This window comes from Bufo bufo, chromosome 1 (assembly GCF_905171765.1).
Source record: "Bufo bufo chromosome 1, aBufBuf1.1, whole genome shotgun sequence".
NCBI classification, from domain to species: Eukaryota; Metazoa; Chordata; class Amphibia; order Anura; family Bufonidae; genus Bufo; species Bufo bufo.
In genome coordinates this window covers 732,328,630-732,351,500 of record NC_053389.1, presented here as the reverse complement: position 1 = coordinate 732,351,500, position 22,871 = coordinate 732,328,630, and positions in this window count along the sequence as shown.

The following is a 22,871-nucleotide window of genomic DNA, read 5'->3' as shown; positions in this document are numbered from 1 at the left end:
GTGTAAGCAGGTATATCAAATCCCTTAATCAGTATTTTGTGGAAGCAGGTATATCGCACCCCTCAATCAATATTTGGTGGAAACAGGTATATGGAACCCCTTAATCAGTTTTTTGTGGAAGCAGATATCTCGTAGGCCTCAATCAATATTTTGAAGAAATAGGTATATCGAACCCCTTAAATCTGTATTTTGTGGAAGCAGGTATATCGCAGGCCTCTATCAATATTTGGTAAGAAACAGGTATATCGAACCCCTTAATCTGTGTTTTGTGGAAAGGCAGGTATATCATAGCCCTCAATCAATATTTGGTCGAAGTAAGTTTATCAAACCCTTAATCAGTATTGTGTGGAAGCAGGTATATCACAGGCCTCAATCAATATATTGTAGAAACAGGTATAAAGAACCCCTTAAACAGTATTTTTTGGAAGCAGATATATCAAACCCCTTAATCTGTGTTTTGTGGAAGTAGGTATCTCGCAGGTCTCATCAATATTGGGTAGAAACAGGAATATATATCCCGTTAATGAGTATATTGTGGAAGCAGGTATATCGCAGCCATCAATCATTATTTTGTGAAAACAGGTATCTCAAACCCCTTAATCAGTATTTTGTGGAAGCAGGTATCTCGTAGGCCTCAATCAATATTTGGTATAAACGGGTATCTCAAACCCCTTAATCATTATTTTGTGGAAGCAGGTAATATCGCAGGCTGATTCAATATTTGATAGAAACAGGTATATCGAACCCCTTAATCAGTATTTGTGGAAACAGATATATCAGAGCCCTCAATCAATGTTTGCGGAAGCAGGAATATGAAACCCCCTTAATCAGTATTTTGTGTAATAAGGTATATCATAGGCCTCAATCAATATTTGGTGGAAGCAGTATATCAAATGTCTTAATCATTATTTTGTGGAACCAGGTATATCAAGGGCCTCAATCAATATTTTTTAGAAACAGGTATATCTAACCCCTTAATCAGTATTTTGTAGAAGCAGGTATATTGCAGCCCTCAATCAGTATTTTGTGTAAGCAGGTATATCAAACTCCTTAATCAGTATTTTTTGGAAGCGGGTATATTGCGGGTCTCAATCATTATTTGGTGGAAAAAAGCTATATTGTACCTCTTAATCAACATTTAGTGGAAGCAGGTATATCAAACCCCTTAATCAGAATTCTGTGGAAGCAGGTATATCGCAGGCCTAAATCAATATTTGGTGGGAGCAGGTATATCAACCCCTAATTAGTATTTTGCGGAAGCAGATATATCGCAGGCCCCAATCAATATTTGGTGGGAACAGGTATTTCAAACCCCCTTAATTTGTATTTAGTGGAAGCAGGTATATTGCAGGCCTAAATCAATATTTAGTAGAAACTGGTATATCAAAACCCTTATATCAGTATTTTGTGGAAGCACATAAATCGCAGCCCTCAATCAGTATTTTGTGGAAGCAGGCATATCAAACCCCTTAATCAGGATTTTGTGGAAGCAGGTATATCGCAGGCCTCAATCAATATTTGGTGTAATCAGGTATTTCAAATCCCTTAATCAGTATTTTGTGGAAGCAGGTATATCGCACCCCTCAATCAATATTGTGTTGAAGCAGGTATATCAAACCCCTTAATCAGTATTTTGTGGAAGCAGGTATATCACAACCCTCAATCATTATTTGGTGGAAGCAGGAACATCGAACCTCTTAATCAGTATTTTGTGGAAGCAGGTATATTGCAGGCCTCAATCAATATTTGGTGGAAGGAGGTATATCAATCCCCTTAATCAGTATTTTATGGAAGCAGGTATATCGCAGCCCTAAATAAAAATTTTGTGGAAGCAGGTACATCAAATCCTTCATTCAGTATTTTCTGGAAGCAGGTATATTGCAGGCCTCAATTAATATTTGGTGGAAACATATATATCGAATCCCTTATTCAGCATATTGTGGAAGCAGGTATATCGCAGGCCTCAATCAATATTTGTTGGAAGCAGGTATATCAAACCCCTTAATCAGTATTTTGTGGAAACGGGTATATCGAACCCCTTAATAGGTATTTGTGGAAGCAAGCATATCGTAGGCCTCAATCAATATTTGGTGTAATCAGGTATTTCAAATCCCTTAATCAGTATTTTGTGGAAGCAGGTATATCGCACCCCTCAATCAGTATTGTGTTGAAGCCGGTATATCAAACCCCTTAATCAGTATTTTGTGGAAGCAGGTTTATCGCAACCCTCAATCATTATTTGGTGGAAGCAGGAATATCAAACCTCTTAATCAGTATTTTGTGGAAGCAGGTATATTGCGGGCCTCAATCAATATTTGGTAGAAACAGGTATATCAAACCCCTTAATCAGTATTGTGTGGAAGCAAGTATATTGCAGGCCTCAATCAATATTTGGTGGGAGCAGGTATATCGAACCCTTAAATAGATTTTGTGAAAGCAGGAAAATCGCAGGCCTCAATCAACATTTGGTGGAAGCAGGTATATCAAACCCCTTATCAGTAATTTTCGTGGAAGCAGGTATATTGCAGCCCCTTAATCAGTTTTTGTGGGGAAACAGTTATATTGAACTCCTTAATCTGTATTTTGTGGAAGCAGGTATATCGCAGGCCTCAATCAATATTTGTTAGAAACAGGAATATCTACCCCTTAATCAGTATTTTGTAGAAGCAGGTATATCGCAGCCCTCAATCAGTATTTTGTGTAAGCAAGGTATATCAAATCCCTTAATCAGTATTTTGTGGAAGCAGGTATATCGCACCCCTCAATCAATAATTTGGTGGAAACAGGTATATGGAAACCCCCTTTAATAAGTTTTTTGTGGAAGCAGATATCTCGTAGGCCTCAATCTATATTTTGAAGAAAATAGGTATATCGAACCCCTTAATCTGTATTTTGTGGAAGCAGGTATATCGCAGGCCTCTATCAATATTGGATAGAAACAGGTATATCGAACCCCTTAATCGGTGTTTTGTGAAGCAGGGTATATCATAGGCCCTCAATCAATATTTGGTCGAAGTTAGTTTATCAAACCCCTTAATCAGTATTGTGTGGAAGCAGGTATATCACAGGCCTCAATCAATATATTGTAGAAACAGGTATAAAGAACCCCTTAAACAGTATTTTGTGGAAGCAGATATATCAAACCCCTTAATCTGTGTTTGTGGAAGTAGTATCTCGCAGGTCTCAATCAATATTTGGTAGAAACCTGGAATATAAAATCCCGTTAATGAGTATATTGTGGAAGCAGGTATATCGCAGCCATCAATCATTATTTTGAGAAACAGGTATCTCAAACCCCTTAATCAGTATTTTGTGGAAGCAGTATCTCGTAGGCCTCAATCAATATTTGGTAATAAACGGGTATCTCAAACCCCTTAATCATTATTTTGTGGAAGCAGGTAATCGCAGGCCTGATTCAATATTTGATAGAAACAGGTATATCGAACCCCTTAATCAGTATTTTGTGGAAACAGATATATCAGAGCCCCTCAATCAATGTTTGGCCGAGAAGCAGGGAATATGAAACCCCTTAATCAGTATTTTGTGTAATAAGGTATATCATAGCCCTCAATCAATATTTGGTGGATGCAGGGTATATCAAATGTCTTAATCATTATTTTGTGGAACCAGGTATATCAAGGGCCCTCAATCAATATTTTTTAGAAACAGGTATATCTAACCCCTTAATCAGTATTTTGTAGAAGCAGGTATATTGCAGCCCTCAATCAGTATTTTGTGTAAGCAGGTATATCAATCCTTAATCAGTATTTTTTTGGAATGCGGGTATATTGCGGGTCTCAATCATTATTTGGTGGATAAAGCTATATTGTACCTCTTAATCAGTATTTTGTGGAAGCAGGTGTATCGCAGCCCCTCAATCAGTATTTGGTGGAAACATGGTAAATTAAACCCCTTAATCAGTATTTGGTGGAAGCAGGTATATCAAACGTCTTAATCATTATTTTTGTGGAACCAGGTATATCAAGGGCCTCAATCAATATTTTTTAGAAACAGGTATATCTACTGTAACCCCTTAATCAGTATTTTGTAGAAGCAGGTATATGCAGCCCTCAATCAGTATTTTGTGTAAGCAGGTATATCAAACTCCTTAATCAGTATTTTTTGGAAGCAGGTATATTGCGGGTCTCAATCATTATTTGGTGGAAAAAGCTATATTGTACCTCTTAATCAGTATTTTGTGGAAGCAGGTGTATCGCAGCCCTTAATCAGTATTTGGTGGAAACAGGTAAATTAAACCCCTTAATCAGTATTTGGTGGAAGCAGGTATATCAATCCCCTTAACCTCTTGGGGACACATGACATACCGGTACGTCATGTGTAGTTCCGATCACCGCTGCGCGGCAGGCGGTGATCGGAACTGGGTGCCTGCTCAAATCATTGAGTAGGCACCCTGGGACAATGCTCGGGGGGGGGTCCTGTGACCCCCCGTATCGGCGATCGCGGCAAACCGCAGGTTAATACAGACCTGCGGGTTTGCTGCGTTTCCGGGTTAATCTGGTCTGTGAGGACCCGATAACCCGGAATAGGATGGTGATCGGTGGTGTGATAATATACCACCAATCACCATCCTGCGATCCTGAGAGGTAATGGTGACATCACCTCTCAGGATCGCTTCTTATTGGCTGCAGGGGCGGGCGGGCGTTTTAAATTATTGCAGCGCTCCTCTCCTCCTCCTTTCTGTGTCCCGGGAGCAAGGAGAGAGCCATCGGATCTCCAGAGCCAGCACCCCCATATCTGCCCAGTACCCCCCTTTCTGACCCTTAACAGTGCCACCTGGCACTAAAAGGTATTTAGGGAAAGGTTAGGGGACAGTTTAGGTTAGGCAGGGATATCAGGGAAAGTATAGTGGGGGAAAAAAAAGAGTTTTTTTGTTGCATCACCCTAATCAGGTGTCTAGGTTCCACAGCACAGTATAACTCCAAAAAAGTGATCCATCTAAGAAACTACACCCCTCAATGTATTAAAAAACTTATTTTCCAAACTTTATTAACCCTTTAGGTGTTCCTCAACAGTTTATGGCAAATGGAGATGAAACCCTATCCTGTAGTTTCCAAAATGGGGTCACTTTTATAGAGTTTCCACTCTTGGGGTGCATCAGGGGAACTTCAAATGGGACATGTTGTAAATAAACCAGACCAGCGCACCTTTCCCTCTATGCCCTACCGTGTGCCCGTACAGTAGTTTACGGCCACATATGGGGTGTTTCTGCAAACTAAAGAATCGAGGCAATAAATATTGAGTTTTGTTTGGCTGTTAACCCTTGCTTTGTTACTGTAAAAAATTGATTAAAATGGAAAATTAGCCAAAAAATTTAAATTCTTAAATTTCATCTCCATTGCCAATAACTCTTGTGGAACACCTAAAGGGGTTAACAACGTTGTGTAAAATCAGTTTTGAATACCTTGATGGTTGTAGTTTCTTAAATGGGGTCACTTTTATGGAGTTTCTACTCTAGGGGTGCATCAAGGGGCTTCAAATGGGGACATGGTGTCAATAAACCAGTCCAGTTTAGTCTCTAGAACTGGGGTCATTTCTGGGTGGTTTCTATTATGTAAGCCTCACAAACTGACTTCAGACCTGAACTGGTCCTTAAAAAGTGTTTTTTTGGAAATTTCTGAAAATTTCAAGATTTGCTTCTAAACTTCTAAGCCTTATAACGTCCCCCCAAAAAAAACATGTCATTCCCTAAATGATCCAAACATGAAGTAGACATATGGGAAATGTAAAATAATAAAAAAAATTGGAGGGATTACTATCTATTATTAAAGTAGAGAAATTGAAATTGCTTAATTTTTTAAAATCTTTGGTAAATTTAGGCATTTTTTTTATAAATAAAAAATGATTTTTTTTTACTCCATTTTACCAGTGTCATGAAGTACAATATGTGACGAAAGATGGCCTGGATAAGTAAAAGCGTTTTAAAGTTGTTCACACATAAAGTGACACTGGTCAGATTTGTAAAAAATGGCCTGGTCCTTAGGTAAAAATTTGCCCGGTCCATAAGGGGTTAATCAGTATTTTGTGGAAGCAGGTATATTGCAGCCCTAAATCAATATTTTGTGGAAGCAGGTATATCGCAGGCCTCAATCAATATTTGGTTGAAACAGGTATATTGAACCCCTTAATGAGTATTTTGTGGAAGCAGGTATATCGCAGGCCTCAATCAATATTTGGTGGAAGCAGGTATATCAATTCCCTTAATCAGTACTTTGTAGATGCAGGTATATCGCACGCCTCAATCAATATTTTGTAGAAACAGGTATATCAAACCCCTTAATCAGTATTTTGTGGAAGCAGGTATATCACAGGCCTCAATCAATATTTGGTAGTAACAGTTATATCGAACCCTTTAATCAGATTTTGCCTGAATCAATATTCTGTGGAACCAGGTATATCAAACCCCTTAATCAGTATTTTGTGGAAGCAGGCATATCAAACCCCTTAATCAGTACTTTGAGGAAGTAGGTATATCGCAGGCCTCAATCAATGTTTGGTAAAAACAGGTATATAAAACCCCTAATCAGTATTTTGTGAAGCAGGTATATCGCAGGCCTCAATCGATATTTGGTGAAGCAGGTATATCAATCCCCATAATCAGTGTTTTGTGGAAGCAGGTATATTGCAGCCCTTAATCAGTATTTTTTTGGAAGCAAGTATATCAAAACCCCTAATCAGTAATTTGTGGAAGTAGGTACACTGCTCAAAAAAATAAAGGGAACACAAAAATAACACATCCTAGATCTGAATTAATTAAATATTCTTCTGAAATACTTTGTTCTTTACATAGTTGAATGTGCTGACAACAAAATCACACAAAAATAAAAAAATGGAAATCTAATTTTTCAACCCATGGAGGTCTGGATTTGGAGTCACACTCAAAATGAAAGTGGAAAAACACACTACAGGCTGATCCAACTTTGATGTAATGTCCTTAAAACAAGTCAAAATGAGGCTCAGTAGTGTGTGTGGCCTCCACGTGCCTGTATGAGCTCCCTACAACGCCTGTGCATGCTCCTGATGAGGTGGCGAACAGTCTCCTGAGCGATCTCCTCCCAGACCTGGACTAAAGCATCTGCCAACTCCTGGACAGTCTGTGGTGCAACGTGACGTTGGTGGATAGAGCGAGACATGATGTCCCAGATGTGCTCAATTGGATCAGGTCTGGGGAACGGGGCGGGCCAGTCCATAGCATCAATGCCTTCATCTTGCAGGAACTGCTGACACACTTCAGCCACATGAGGTCTAGCATTGTCTTGCATTAGGAGGAACCAGGCCAACCGCACCAGCATATGGTCTCACAAGGGGTCTGAGGATCTCATCTCGGTACCTAATGGCAGTCAGGCTACCTCTGGCGAGCACATGGAGGGCTGTGCGGCCTCCAAAGAATGCCACCCCACACCATTACTGACCCAATGCCAAACCGGTTATGCTGGAGGATGTTGCAGGCAGCAGAACGTTCTCCACGGCGTCTCCAGACTCTGTCACGTCTGTCACTTGTGCTCAGTGTGAACCTGCTTTCATCTGTGAAGAGCACAGAGCGCCAGTGGCGAATTTGCCAATCTTGGTGTTCTCTGGCAAATGCCAAACGTCCTGCACGGTGTTGGGCTGTAAGCACAACCCCAACCTGTGGACGTAGGGCCCTCATATCACCCTCATGGAGTCTGTTTCTGACCGTTTGAGCAGACACATGCACATTTGTGGCTTGCTGGAGGTCATTTTGCAGGGCTCGGGCAGTGCTCCTCATGTTCCTCCTTGCACAAAGGCGGAGGTAGCGGTCCTGCTGCTGGGTTGTTGCCCCCCTATGGCCTCCTCCACGTCTCCTGATGTACTGGCCTGTCTCCTGGTAGCGCCTCCATGCTCTGGACACTATGCTGACAGACACAGCAAACCTTCTTGCCACAGCTCGCATTGATGTGCTATCCTGGATAAGCTGCACTACCTGAGCCACTTGTGTGGGTTGTAGACTCCGTCTCATGCTACCACTAGAGTGAAAGCACCACCAGCATTCAAAAGTGACCAAAACATCAGCCAGGAAGCATAGGAACTGAGAAGTGGTCTGGGTTAACCACCTGCAGAACCACTCCTTTATTGGGGGTGTCTTGCTAATTGCCTATAATTTCCACCTGTTGTCTATCCCATTTGCACAACAGCATGTGAAATTGATTGTCACTCAGTGTTGCTTCCTAAGTGGACAGTTTGATTTCACAGAAGTGTGATTGACTTGGAGTTACATTGTGTTGTTTAAGTGTTCCCTTTATTTTTTTGAGCAGTGTATATTGCAGGTCTCAATCAATATTTGGTGGAAGCAGGTGTATTGAACCTCTTAATCAGTATTTTGTGGAAGCAGGTATACCGCAGGCCTCAATCAATATTTGGTGGAAGCAGGTATATCAAACCCCTTAATCAGTATTTTGTGGAAGCCGGTATATCGCACCCCTCAAATCAATATTTGGTGGAAACAGGTATATAGAACCCTTTAATTGGTATTTTGTGGAAGCAGGTATATCATAGGCCTCAATCAGTATTTTGTAGAAATAGGCATATCGAACCCCTTAATTAGTATTTTGTGGAAGCAGATATATCGCAGCCCTCAATCACTATTTTGTGAAAGTAGGTATATCAAACCTCTTAATCAGTATTTTGTGGAAGCAGGTATATCGAAGGCCTCAATCAATATTTGGTGGAAACAGGTATATCGAACCCCTTAATCAGTATTTTGTGGAAGCAGGTATATCGCACCCCTCAATCAATATTTGGTGGAAATAGGTATATCGAACCCCTTAATCAGTATTTTGTGGAAGTAGGTATATCCCAGTCCTCAATCAATATTTGGTGGAAGCAGGTATAGCAAACCCCTTAATCAGTATTTTGTGGAAGCAGGTATATCACATCCCTCAATCAATATTTGGTTGAAACAGCTATATTGAACCCCGTAATTAGTATTTTGTGGAAGAAGGTATATCACACCCCTTAATCACACCTGTTGCAATTACTTGTTCCAATAGTGTTTGGCCGTCTATATAGCTGTGGTATCGCAGCAGAACCACACACAACTGCTGCACAATACAAATGCACTATACTATACTTTCTATGTTGGAAAGTATATTATAAGTATATCTCACCCCTCAGTATATCACACCTATCAATAGCACACCTATACCAGTCCTTAAAAGGACTTTTGTGGACTTGTTATCCAGCGTTTGGTGCCCCTAACAGCCTGTCCCTGCTCCACAAAGCAACCTTTCCCTACACTGGCAAAACAGAGAATGTAAAATGGCTACCAGATCGGGTTCTTTTATAGGGTGGGGGTGTGTCCATGTGCTGAAACATCTCAATTGGCTGTTCTGTCCCACCTGTGGGATGTGTCATGGGTAAAAGTTCGACTTAATGCAAAGGAATATGGTGCCTGCGGATACGAGAAACGCAAGGCCATCTCTACTCATTAGTAAAAACTGTGCGAATGAGTGAAGATATATGAATTTCCTGGCTTCTAATCCCCATCGAAAGTAAAGGAAGTAGAATCTCGTCCAAATTTGTGTTCCAAAAAGGCATCTCTTGTTGGGTCCCCATGAGCAGCATGTCAGCTGAGAGCCTTTAGATAATATATGTGGTCCTGATGCACAAAACTGGATTCTGTCTAAGTCTGCCATCGTTGAATTAAGCCTCAGAAAATATCTTAAATCTAACATAAATCCACAAATTATATTATATTTTCAGAAATAGGAGTTATACTTGCAAATATTTACTTTGCTGCCAAAGCCATGTACCTTAATGATCTGGTCAAGCCTAAATGGCTTGTTGTAGCTCCTTTTGGCGCCAAGCCCATGCCCTCACTGATGTGAGTTTCTGTTTGCATTTTCTATATGAATGTATGAAAGTATGTTCTATATTGTGTTTTCCAGAGGAAGAAATTATTATATTGACAGCTTTGCAGGGCTTTTAAATGTCTTTGCATTTAAAGCCTGTACTGAATGCACTAAGCTATATTGTTACATAAGTGATATAAGATGGTTGTCCCGGCCAAATGCACTAAGACAAAATGTGTTTGAGTCAATGAACACAGAGTCTCCTGTTTTCCTTAACCAGATGAATGGCACACAGCCGATATAGGAAATATCTTTTCTTTAGATTGAAAGCCAGGCCCCAAGGCATGTTTATAGCTACATAAAACCAAATGGATCTCAAATAAACACAAAACGAAAAGGTTATATTTACACAATAAACTCAGAAGACTGGGAGGAAAAAGGGCAATATGGATTACACAGTGTGTTCATGGAAAGGCATTCTCTATCACAATCGATAGTGGATTTTGTTCTGGATTGAGAGGGATTTAACCCTTGCCCATTAGAATTGTGTCCCATCAGTTCCACCATATCAGAATCACCTTAAAACCTAAAACTTTGTACTCCTATGTGCAATGTATTATGCATGTAATCAATTTTTTAGATGGCTAATGAGAGAGTTTACCACTGTGCTTTGGCTCCCACTGGAGATCAACCCTGTAAAAGAATGCTTACTCAACATAAGAGACATGCTAATGAATCCTTTGTGTTAGGAAGCAGTGAAGTTACCAGTATGTATTTTCTCTTTGCTTCTCAATTAGCTTTGCATTGTTTTACGGTGGTTAAAGGGGTTGTACAGTCTCATGATATTGATGACCTATCCTGAGGAAAGGTTATCAATACCAGGTTGGTTGGGGTCCAATTCTTGCACCGATTTGAAGACGCCATGGCGCTTGGGCAAACACTTCATCCTCTTCAGTTTTAACCCACATGCCATTTAGTAGTGTAGTAGTGTTGCAATATATTAGGTCATCAATATCATAAAACTGGACAAATCCTTTAAGCTGTCCATAAACATTTGTAGTAGGTCGGACACATCTAATTTTGGCAAGACTGGCCAACTGTCTAAATCATATGGGGCATCCCAACTTCCCAACCAATGGCAGATGTCTGGGAGTATAAATATAAATTGTATTTTAACATGGACAATCTTTTTTTTTTTCTCTGAAGATAAGTTGTCGTAAAAAGAGAATGGCAGTGGCCTGCTCTACTACCCATATTGACAATACATGTACAGGTGGCAAAGCTTGAGCATACATATGCATGGGAGAGTCAAGAGATAGCTGTCAGCCAAATGAGCCTTTGTATATATGTGTGTGTATATATACAGTATATATATATATATATATATATATATACACATATATATATATATATATATATATATATATATATATATATATACACTGCTCAAAAAAATAAAGGGAACACTTAAACAACACAATGTAACTCCAAGTCAATCACACTTCTGTGAAATCAAACTGTCCACTTAGGAAGCAACACTGAGTGACAATCAATTTCACATGCTGTTGTGCAAATGGGATAGACAACAGGTGGAAATTATAGGCAATTAGCAAGACACCCCCAATAAAGGAGCAGTTCTGCAGGTGGTCACCACAGACCACTTCTCAGTTCCTATGCTTCCTGGCTGATGTTTTGGTCACTTTTGAATGCTGGCGGTGCTTTCACTCTAGTGGTAGCATGGTAGCGTAGTGTCCAGAGCATGGAGGCGCTACCAGGAGACAGGCCAGTACATCAGGAGACGTGGAGGAGGCCGTAGGAGGGCAACAACCCAGCAGCAGGACCGCTACCTCCGCCTTTGTGCAAGGAGGAACAGTAGGAGCACTGCCAGAGCCCTGCAAAATGACCTCCAGCAGGCCACAAATGTGCATGTGTCTGCTCAAACGGTCAGAAACAGACTCCATGAGGGTGATATGAGGGCCCGACGTCCACAGGTGGGGGTTGGGCTTACAGCCCAACACCGTGCAGGACGTTTGGCATTTGCCAGAGAACACCAAGATTGGCAAATTCGCCACTGGCGCCCTGTGCTCTTCACAGATGAAAGCAGGTTCACATTGAGCACATGTTACAGACGTGACAGAGTCTGGAGACGCCGTGGAGAACGTTCTGCTGCCTGCAACATCCTCCAGCATGACCGGTTTGGCATTGGGTCAGTAATGGTGTGGGGTGGCATTTCTTTGGAGGGCCGCACAGCCCTCCGTGTGCTCGCCAGAGGTAGCCTGACTGCCATTAGGTACCGAGATGAGATCCTCAGACCCCTTGTGAGACCATATGCTAGTGCGGTTGGCCCTGGGTTCCTTCTAATGCAAGACAATGCTAGACCTCATGTGGCTGAAGTGTGTCAGCAATTCCTGCAAGACAAAGCATTGATGCTATGGACTGGCCCACCCGTTCCCCAGACCTGAATCCAATTGAGCAGATCTGGGACATCATGTCTCGCTCTATCCACCAACGTCACGTTGCACCACAGACTGTCCAGGAGTTGGCAGATGCTTTAGTCCAGGTCTGGGAGGAGATCCCTCAGGAAACCGTCCGCCACCTCATCAGGAGCATGCACAGGCGTTGTAGGGAGGTCATACAGGCACGTGGAGGCCACACACACTACTGAGCCTCATTTTGACTTGTTTTAAGGACATTGCATCAAAGTTGGATCAGCCTGTAGTGTGTTTTTCCACTTTCATTTTGAGTGTGACTCCAAATCCAGACCTCCATGGACTGAAAAATTTGATTTCCATTTTTTTATTTTTGTGTGATTTTGTTGTCAGTACATTCAACTATGTAAAGAACAAAATATTTCAGAAGAATATTTAATTAATTCGGATCTAGGATGTGTTATTTTTGTGTTCCTTTATTTTTTGAGCAATGTATATATATATAGTATCCAAAGATGAGGCAGCACTCCAAATGAAATAAAAAAGTGGATCCTTTATTCCCCTCTGTGCAACGTTTCAACCGTCTCAATGCGGTTTGCACACTCTTGGCATTCTCTTGATGAGCTTCAAGAGGTAGTCCCCTGAAATGGTTTTCACTTCACAGGTGTGCCCAGTCAGGTTTAATAAGTGGGATTTCTTGCCTTATAAATGGGGTTGGGACCATCAGTTGCGTTGAGGAGAAGTCAGGTGGATACACAGCTGATAGTCCTACTGAATAGACTGTTAGAATTTGTATTATGGCAAGAAAATAGCAGCTAAGTAAAGAAAAACGAGTGGCCATCATTACTTTAAGAAATGAAGGTCAGTCAGTCTAAAAATTGGGAAAACGTTGAAAGTAAGGGCTATTTGACCATGAAGGAGAGTGATGGGGTGCTGCGCCAGATGACCTGGCCTCCACCGGACCTGAACCCAATCGAGATGGTTTGGGGTGAGCTGGACCGCAGAGTGAAGGCAAAAGGGCCAACAAGTGCTAAGCATCTCTGGGAACTCCTTCAAGACTGTTGGAAGACCATTTCAGGGGACTACCTCTTGAAGCTCATCAAGAGAATGCCAAGAGTGTGCAAAGCAGTAATCAAAGCAAAAGGTGGCTACTTTGAAGAACATAGAATATGACATATTTTCAGTTGTTTCACACTTGTTTGTTATGTATCTAATTCCACATGTGTTAATTCATAGTTTTGATGCCTTCATAGTCATGAAAATAAAGAAAACTCTTTGAATGAGAAGGTGTGTCTAAACTTTTGGTCTGTACTGTATGTATATATATATATATATATATATATATATATATATACTATAAATATTCCGTCATTGAGAAAAGCAGAATTTCATGCCTACCATAATTTTAGCAACATTGCAAAAGAAGGAAATTTAAGCTTGCTGTCTATGTCTTCACCATTGTCTTCTTGACACATGATTTCTTCAAATTTCCAGAGCCTGAAGAAGTATGCTTCGTTCTGCTAGTAGGATCACATCATGGTTACACCAATACCTTACAGAAAGCTTTAATTAACTATTTTATTATTTTTGTTTTAAATACTGTTTCATAGAGCATTAATTCAGTCCTACCAAATTCCCATTATCCTCATGAAAGCTTCTCCTTAATGGTCGTCTTCATTTTCAAACAAGTCTTCATTTCCACACCCATCTTTCATTGGTCATGCGATAAGTTTTGCAATAATGTCAACTTGCTGGTAAATTAAATCTATTTAGCTTTTTTAGTACCAACGATAAAAAGCTAATTTTAATTTTCACAACAATTTAATTTTGCTCATGAAACTCATTGTGATAGAATGAAGACGATTTTTCCTCTCCATCTTCCAAGCGACATTGTTTTTTCTGTTTTTTTTTTAAATTCACATAGCCATATGAGGGCATATTTTTTGCAGGACAAGTTTAATTTCACTATTTATTAACCACCGCCATGTTTTTTTTTGTTGCTTACAGCAAACACTGTTCACTAAAAATGATATGATAACCTTATTCTGGTTTATTTACTGCTGCATTTTTATTTATTTTTTGCATCGCCATATTTAGACAGCAATAACTTCTTTATTTTTCAATTTACAGAGCTTTGCTAGTGTTTATTTTTTGTGGGACAAGCTGTACTTTCTATTGGCACCATTTAAGGTTACATATGACTTTTTGATCACTTTTGATTTTGACTTTCTTTTTGTGGGGGGGCAAAATAACCAACAAAAATGTGGCTATTTTAATTTTACATTATAGTGTTCCCGTAGCGCACAGAATATTATTATAAGTTAATAGTTCAGACAGACATTCTCAGATGCAGCAATACCTGTTATGTGGAATTTTTTTATACCTTATTTTTATATTTAAAATTGGGAAAGGGGGTAATTAAAATTTGCAATTTAGTTTTTATTTTTTTTAAACAAAAACGTTTTAAATTGAATTGTATTCCCCTAGGGGACTAGAAAATGCAATCTTTGGATAGAATACTATTACAGTCTATAGAATTTCCACTGCCTATTTGTGAAGCTGTGCCTCAGGAACAGCTTTTCTGGCAGTTAGCCATGACAGTCATGGTAACTTTTACAAGGGCTCAGGCTGTCCTGGTAATCATGTTCGATCTGTCTAGCCCCACAAATGCAATGGTCACCATTAACCATGACATCTTAGGGGTTAAATGACCTGGAGGTCATGTATGGTGCAAGCTCAGTAAGAGTGCATGATCCATATATCCCTTTAAAGGAGTGATCCAGGAATGGATAATGATGACCATTTATTAGATAGGTCATCATTATTACATTGGTGGGAGTCTGAAAGTTTCAGGGAGCCGCTACACTCACTGGAGTTCTGATGAGCGCAGCTGGCTCCCGGCAGCTCTACAAGCTCAATGCCGTACACAGTACAGAAGCTGTACCTGGTATTGCAGCTCAGTTGTATTAATTTCAATGGGACTAAGCTGCAACTAAGCAATGTGACCAATGTACAATGATGTCACTTGGCCTAGGAAGAGGCGACAGCGCTCACGAGCACCAGCCTCTTCTAACAGCTGATTGTCGGCTCCCCCAACGATCTGAAATTGATGATGACAAATCCAGAGGATTAATTACTGAATAACCCCTTTAACATCATTGTGGGTCAAGGGGTAAAAGGTACTGTCCATGACTCCTTTTTTTCCAAAAACAGCACCACACCTGTCCTTGTTTTGTGTCCAGGACTGCAGCTCAGCTTCACTGAAAGGAATATGGTTGAGCTGAAAGCTACACACAATGGGGGTTATTAACTAAGACCGACTTTTTACACTGGTCCTAGAATCTCCCAAAATTCTCATGAGATTTGGAGTGCGCCTCGTCATAAATTAGGTTAATCTACGGGAGTCAGTGCACCAGCTGTAAAAATTGATCCAGCCCCTGGCTGAAATATATTTTCGCCAACATTTACACCCCAGAAGGGTCCCCAATGCTTCCCCCGGTCCTCCTGTCTCCTACCCAACTGCCAAACATGTATTGTATAGGGAGTTGGCTCGACTGGTGCTGTCAAGCTGCTTGAAGATAGTCTGAGGCACGATACACGATCTTCAAGCAGCTTGACAGCATCAGTCATGCCAACTCCCTATACCATACCTCACCCCCCTGGCAGTTTGACTCCTGCCTAAAGGGCTTTCAATAATACCGGCTGCACCGACTAGCAACTCCACCTGTCTTGATCTTTAGTTCACCCTCATTGGTGTTGTGCCCAAGGTAGCACAACACAAACAGGTGAGCATGTTGCACCTTTGTATAATCACCATTTCCTAACTTATTCACCCTATAAGTGCTTTTCCTTTTCCAAGCCACATAAAACATGTATTGTTGCACGGCCGGTCAAGGGACTTGAAACTATTTTTACTAAAATATGTAAAATATGAGAAAGTTAAACTGGATTGCACATCCTCAATAGCACTGCACCAGGTGAGCAGCTTTCAAAGCTGACTTTACCACATCAGGAACTCCAACTGAGAGGTGGTATGGATTTATACACCCTTATGCAGACTCCTGCTAATTAAAATCACCTGGGCAAAATGGGGAGGAGTGCTGATACCAGAGGGGAAAAAAGGAAAGATTCTACAAAACATGTAACATATGAGAAAGTGAAACTGGATCGCACATCCTCAATACTATGCTTTAATCTAATAACTGCTTCTCAGCATAATTAACATTGCTTCTCAGCACAATTTATCGTATCCCTATCCCTATATTGCATGCTGTACATGAGGCATTAGTATACAATTTGATCAAAAAGCATAGGCCCACTCACCCACGACTGTGCTGGTGGGTTGGTGGGGCCCAGTGCCAGGGTGGCTTTGCCAGACAGCGGGGGAGCTTTTTGGTTGCTGGGTCCCGCTGCCTGCTGGTGTGGTGCTGTGGCGCCAGTGGTCGCCGCGCAGCGCTGCGCCAAATTTAGAGTAGGTTCCCACTCAAGGAGGCTACCTTGTCGTGTTGAGTGGGCCTATGCTTTTTGATCAAATCTAATAATTTGAAGCAATTATTAGATTAAAATATAGTATTGAGGATGTGCCATCCAGTTTCACGTTCTCATATTTTACATCGATTTTTACTAAAATAGTCTTTAAATAAATGACTCTGAACCGGTGGATAAGGGTGACATTGTTTTGGGAGAAAACAGCTAAAATTATTTTAATTTTGTTCAATACTTCATTTTATTGCTAGTTTCAAATCTACAGCAGGCCATATGCATTGCATATTTCATCAACAGTCACATCTGGAATACAATCTAAGTTCATTGCCTGCTGTGTGATTATGACATTACAGTCAAGGGCTCTCTATGGCTCTTTACACACAGTGCTCTACACTTCCTTCTAAGGAATTAACTTTGAAGGTTAAGAATGGTGCCCCTGTAATGGCATATAGTGGCATATACAGTACCACTCATAGACTCCCATGACAATAAAATAAATACTACATATGTGCTTTTTTTAAGAAGATTTTTGGCATGGCTCTCTGTGTCGTCTGTTGCAATTGAAACAAGGAATGTCAATGCATACCCCCCAACAGAATTAAAAAAGAACTCACTTTTGGCTTCTCTCAGGTGAATAGAACCCTACATATACATTTATCATATATGCGGGCAGCTTTTCTCAGCATGCACATTAACATAGAGCTTAGGTGCATGTTGCCCAGAGCCTGTATCAGTGTCCATATCACTAGTTAACAGGCGTCCCCCACCGGATCATGAGCTTTTTTAAAAAAAAAAAACATTAGTATTATTGTCAGTGCATTTAGTGCATTAGTATTTCACAATGGGTACCCTCAATTAGGAATTCTAAGGGCTCAACGCAACAGTTGCACAAAAATCCATCCAAGTTGTCCAAATGCTGTTGTGTAGCCGTACCCTTATCCTGATGACGATACTTGCATACTGGAGTTGACAAGCACTGCTCTGTCTAACACTATGCACCATAAGTATTGTTCTTCTTCTTATTATTATTATAAAGAACAGCAAGAAGGGATGTTTTCCATCCCTGTGTGTCCATAATAGCAATCATTATGTCTAGCTCCAGACGAGATCGAAGCTTTGATCTATGCAAGATAAGAAAAAATATCCTGCTGCTTTGTTACACACACAAGTGAGAGACTCAGGGCTGATCTAATGAATGCAGGTGAAAAACCAGACAAACCGATACACAGGCATCTTCCAAAAGCTTTAACTCATCTGTAGCCAGAGACCAGAGAGAACATTAGCATTTTGAAGTCTAAAATAGAACAAGATGGACTTCCTCCTCATGATGTAGGCATTTCTGAACCTGGCATGTTCTATAACAATTCTGAAAAGAATTTAACGGTAAATGAAAAAAGTACACCTGAAAATGTTAATACAAATTGAGCTGAAAATGTCAAAGTGTAACCTGCTAGTGGTGCTTGGTCAATGATCACACAATCCAGGTGGTGTACCATTTATTTTGGGTTCTGCAACAGGGTATATGTTGAGTCAGGGTGGCACTGGGTGGCATCTCCCCTTGCTGCAATACTGGCTTCCACTCTGGCATGGTAATGGTTAACACATGCTGGATATCCTCTTGTGATATGCCATTCCAAGATCTTTCAACTTGGACTCATAGTTAAGCCACGGTGGTTGTTGGCTGCTGTGCATGAGAGATCCATCATCCCATTTAGTCCCAGATATTAAGATGGGTGGAGAGATCTGGCAATCAAGCCGGTCAAAAATGCTGCTGGATACCCTGAAGAGAATGTTGTATAGTATGGGCAGTGTGTGGGTGGACATTATCTTGTGTGGGGTTTGGCTCTGCTAGATAGGTTAAGCGGGAGCAGTACAGAGGCAAAAGTTCTTAACTCAAAATGTCAGTGTTTATTCACACTTGAGGCAATTGCACAAAACAGCACGTAACTTTGATGTTAATTCACACACAATGGAAAGTTCATATACAGTGAGGAACAGAAGTATTTGAACACCCTGCGATTTTGCAAGTTCTCCCACTTAGAAATCATGGCGGGGTCTGAAATTCACATTGTAGGTGCATTCCCACGCTAAAAGACAGAATAAAAAAATAATAATCAGGAAATCAAATAAAGAATTTATTTATCTTGAACTGCTGAACATAAGTATTTGAACACCTGAGAAACAGCGAGAATTCTGGCTCTCAAAGTCCTGTTACTGTGCCTTTTAAAAAGTTCACCTCTACTTCACTCAATAATCTAACTTAGTAGCACCTGTCTGAGCTCTTTAAAGACACCTGTCCACCCCACAGTCAAACGCCAACTATTACCATGGGCAAGACCAAAGAACTGTCAAAAGACACCAGACACAACATTGTGGACCTCCACAAGGCTGGAAAGGGCTACAGGGCAATTGCCAAGCAGCTTGCTGAAAATATATCAACTGTTGGAGAAATTGTTAGGAAATGGAAGAGGCTAAAGACGACTGTCAGTCTCCCTCGGACTGGGGCTCCATGCAAGATCTCACCTCGTGGGGTATCACTGATCGATAAGAAAGGTGAGGAATCAGCCCAGAACTACAAGGGAGGAGCTGGTCAATGACATGAAGAGAGCTGGGACCACAGTTTCAAAGGTCATTGTCGGTAGAACACTACACCATCATGGTTTCAAATCATGCATTGTACGGAAGGTTCCCCTGCTCAAGCCATCACATGTCCAGGCCCGTCTGAAGTTTGCCAATGACCATCTGGATGATCCAGAGGAGGCATGGGAGAAAGTCATGTGATCAGATGAGATCAAAGTACAACTTTTTGGTCTAAACTTCACTCGTCGTGTTTGGAGAAAAAGAAGGATGAGTTGCATCCCAAGAACACCATCCCTACTGTGAAGCATGGGAGTAATAACATCATGCTTTGGGGTGCTTTTCTGCGAAGGGGACAGGACGACTGCACTGTATTAAGGAGAGGATGAATGGGGCCATTTATTGTGAGATTTTGAGCAACAACCTACCTCAGTCAGAGCATTGAAGCTGGGTCGTGGCTGGGTCTTCCAACATGACAACTGTAGGAAATTGTAGAATCCGCACAATCAGAAAACAATGGTCTATACTGTCACAAGCATACCCCGAGATTCCAGAATTCCAGACTCCTCCTATCACCTGTTATAAAAGATCACAAAATATTAGGGACCACCTCATCCGTGCAGATATTGGACCTCTGGAAAAAATACCTAAGCAACGTTTTTTACAAAATCCGAAATATGGCACCTTTCCCGTGCCTACATTGCGCACAGTGCTCGAGTGTGATCAAGGGTAACTTTATTACACATCCACACACGGGCAAAAGATTCCCTATCAAAGGATACTATACCTGTGACTCCTCATTCGTAGTCTACCTAATTAAATGCCCGTGTGGACTTTGTTACGTGGGTGAAACCACGCAACAAATAAGGAACCGTATTTCCAAACACAAATCCACCATTAGGACTGAACAATTGTTATTACCAATCCCAGCACACTTTAAGGAACACCACCACCAGATTTCATCCTTACGCTACCAGGTCTTGGAACAAGTTAATACCCCACGGAGAGGTGGCAACAGGATTAAAACATTGAAAGAAAGAGAAAGCTTTTGGATACACCGACTGGACACTTTATCCCCGAGAGGCCTTAATCGGGAATGTGACTTTTATTGCGATCTCTAAATACGCAATCCTTAAATATTTATACTTATTTTTGAGTATTGTGGACTGATATGGTACTATAATGTTACTTCTGATATTAATACGTATGTACCTCTCCTTTATTTCAGGCTCCCTAGTTGGATTATAAACATAGTCAATATACAAGTTGGTGAGAAAACTACCTCCCCCCCCCACCCCCTCCCTCCCCCTTTTTTTCCCACATTTCCTCCTACCCTCTTCCCCTCGCCCCCCCCCCCCGCTTCCCCTCCCACCTTTTCCTCCCTTCCACCCCTCCCCCTTCCTACCCTCCCCCTCATCATAGTTTAGAATATAGTATAAGTTTTTAGAACGCGTAGATACCTATATGCCTGAATATTCATTCATAAAACATAAGAACTATATAATTTTTTTTCGCCTTTTGTTTTTTGTTTTTATTTCTTATCCCTTTGTTTTTTGCTTTTTGCCTTTTTTCTTTGTATTTGAGTATGTTAAGAATCAAAGTAATTACTATATTATGCTTCAAATTATTCCTTTCACACATGTATGTGACCCTTTCTTCAACCGCTACAACTCACTCTATTCTCCTTGATTCAAGCAGCAGCATAGAACTAACAACACTCTCTATTTTAAATATCTTTAATATTTTTCATACAACCCCTCTCCCCTCTTTTGAATCAATCAGCGGACTGATCCTTAATCGATTATTACCGTTATTCACCCCTTTAGACACAATACAGTACCCATATCTAGAACCATGTTAGACCTCTACTTTATCGTCCCAGCACTCAGTCCGCATGCCCCACTGTGTCCTGCGGCCGCGCGGCTCACATGACGTCATTGGCGATCATGTGACCTGCTGAACCCGGACACAGGTCAAAGCAGACACATGACTTCCGGCCGCACGTCTTAAAACGCCACCAGAGGTTTGCATACACAGCGCCTACACCATGCAGCTTTACCAACCGGCCACGGTAAGTTCATGCACTGCTACAGATTGAGGTGTTATATACCCATATCCAAACCGCCACTCCACTTATCTATAGATATATTGTTACTTAAACTCACCATACCAAATGTTACCTATCTATTAGATTGATTCCAAAATTTTGACTTATACCTTACTGATGAGTAAGGGTTCATGCTCCAGCCCTATTCTGTTCATTAACCAGTCATATACCCCCAATATCCCTCCTACTTTACCTACCTTCTACTCTCTCTTTACCAATGTTATAAATCTGAGACCTATATATTTGTATGCGGCTGTATGTGCATGGGTGTGTGTGTGTGTATGTGTATGTATGTGCGTGTGTACTAGCGTGCACATATGTATATACATACATGCATATATATATATATATATATATCAATTCTTCCTATTTCTTTATGTTTTTAACATGGGTCAATAGTGCACTATGGTCGCCATATTGAGACGCCAATAAAATCTTTATTTATACTCCTTTTCAGATCCCTTGAGAAAGGTCTTTGACAGGACAGAAACGTTGGGACATATCAAGGCCTACAAATATATATGTGATTTTTTGCTTATATCACAGTTATGGCGCGACTAGTCATATATTGACAAATCTTGTGAAATACCATTGTGTACCTAAAATAAATTTGCAAAGTAATAAGATATCAGTGTGCCGTGGATTATCTCTATATATTCCAACATGACAACGACCCGAAGCACACAGCCAGGATAACCAAGTAGTGGCTCCATAAGAAGCATATCAAGGTTCTGGAGTGGCCTAGCCAGTCATCATACATAAATCCAATAGAACATCTTTGGAGGGAGCTGGAACTCTGTGTTGCTCAGCGACAGCCCCGAAACCTGACAGATCTAGAGCAGATCTGTGTGGAGGAGTGGGCCAAAATCCCTATTGCAGTGTGTGCAAACCTGGTCAAGAACTCCAGGAAACATTTGAACTCTGTAATTGCAAAAAAAAAAGGCTTCTGTACCAAATATTAACACCGATTTTCTCAGGTGTTCAAATACTTATTAATGTGTAGAGTGAATCTGAATCGCACATCCTCATCCCTATGCTTCTGATATGATCATTGTTTACACATAATCAGCATTTCTTATGATAAAACATGGCTATACAGCACTATTATCAATCATTTGCTGTGCACTATAAAGAGGCAATTAGTATACAGTTTGATCAAAGAGCATAGGCCCACTTACCGCGACATGGTTGCCTCTTGTTTAAGTGGGAACCTACTCTAACCATGGCGCGGCTCCGTGCGGCGACCACCGCGCCTCCACACCGCTCCAGCAGGCAACGGGACCCAGCAGCCGCACAGCGGCCCCACTGTACAGTGAGGCCACCTGGGCCCCGGGTCCCATCACTCCACCGGCACGGCACAGAAACAGCGACGGCCGCCGTCCAGCGCCGCATGTGAACTGGTGCTAAAGGCTCACCTGTTCACAACCTCCCAGGAACTCCAACTGG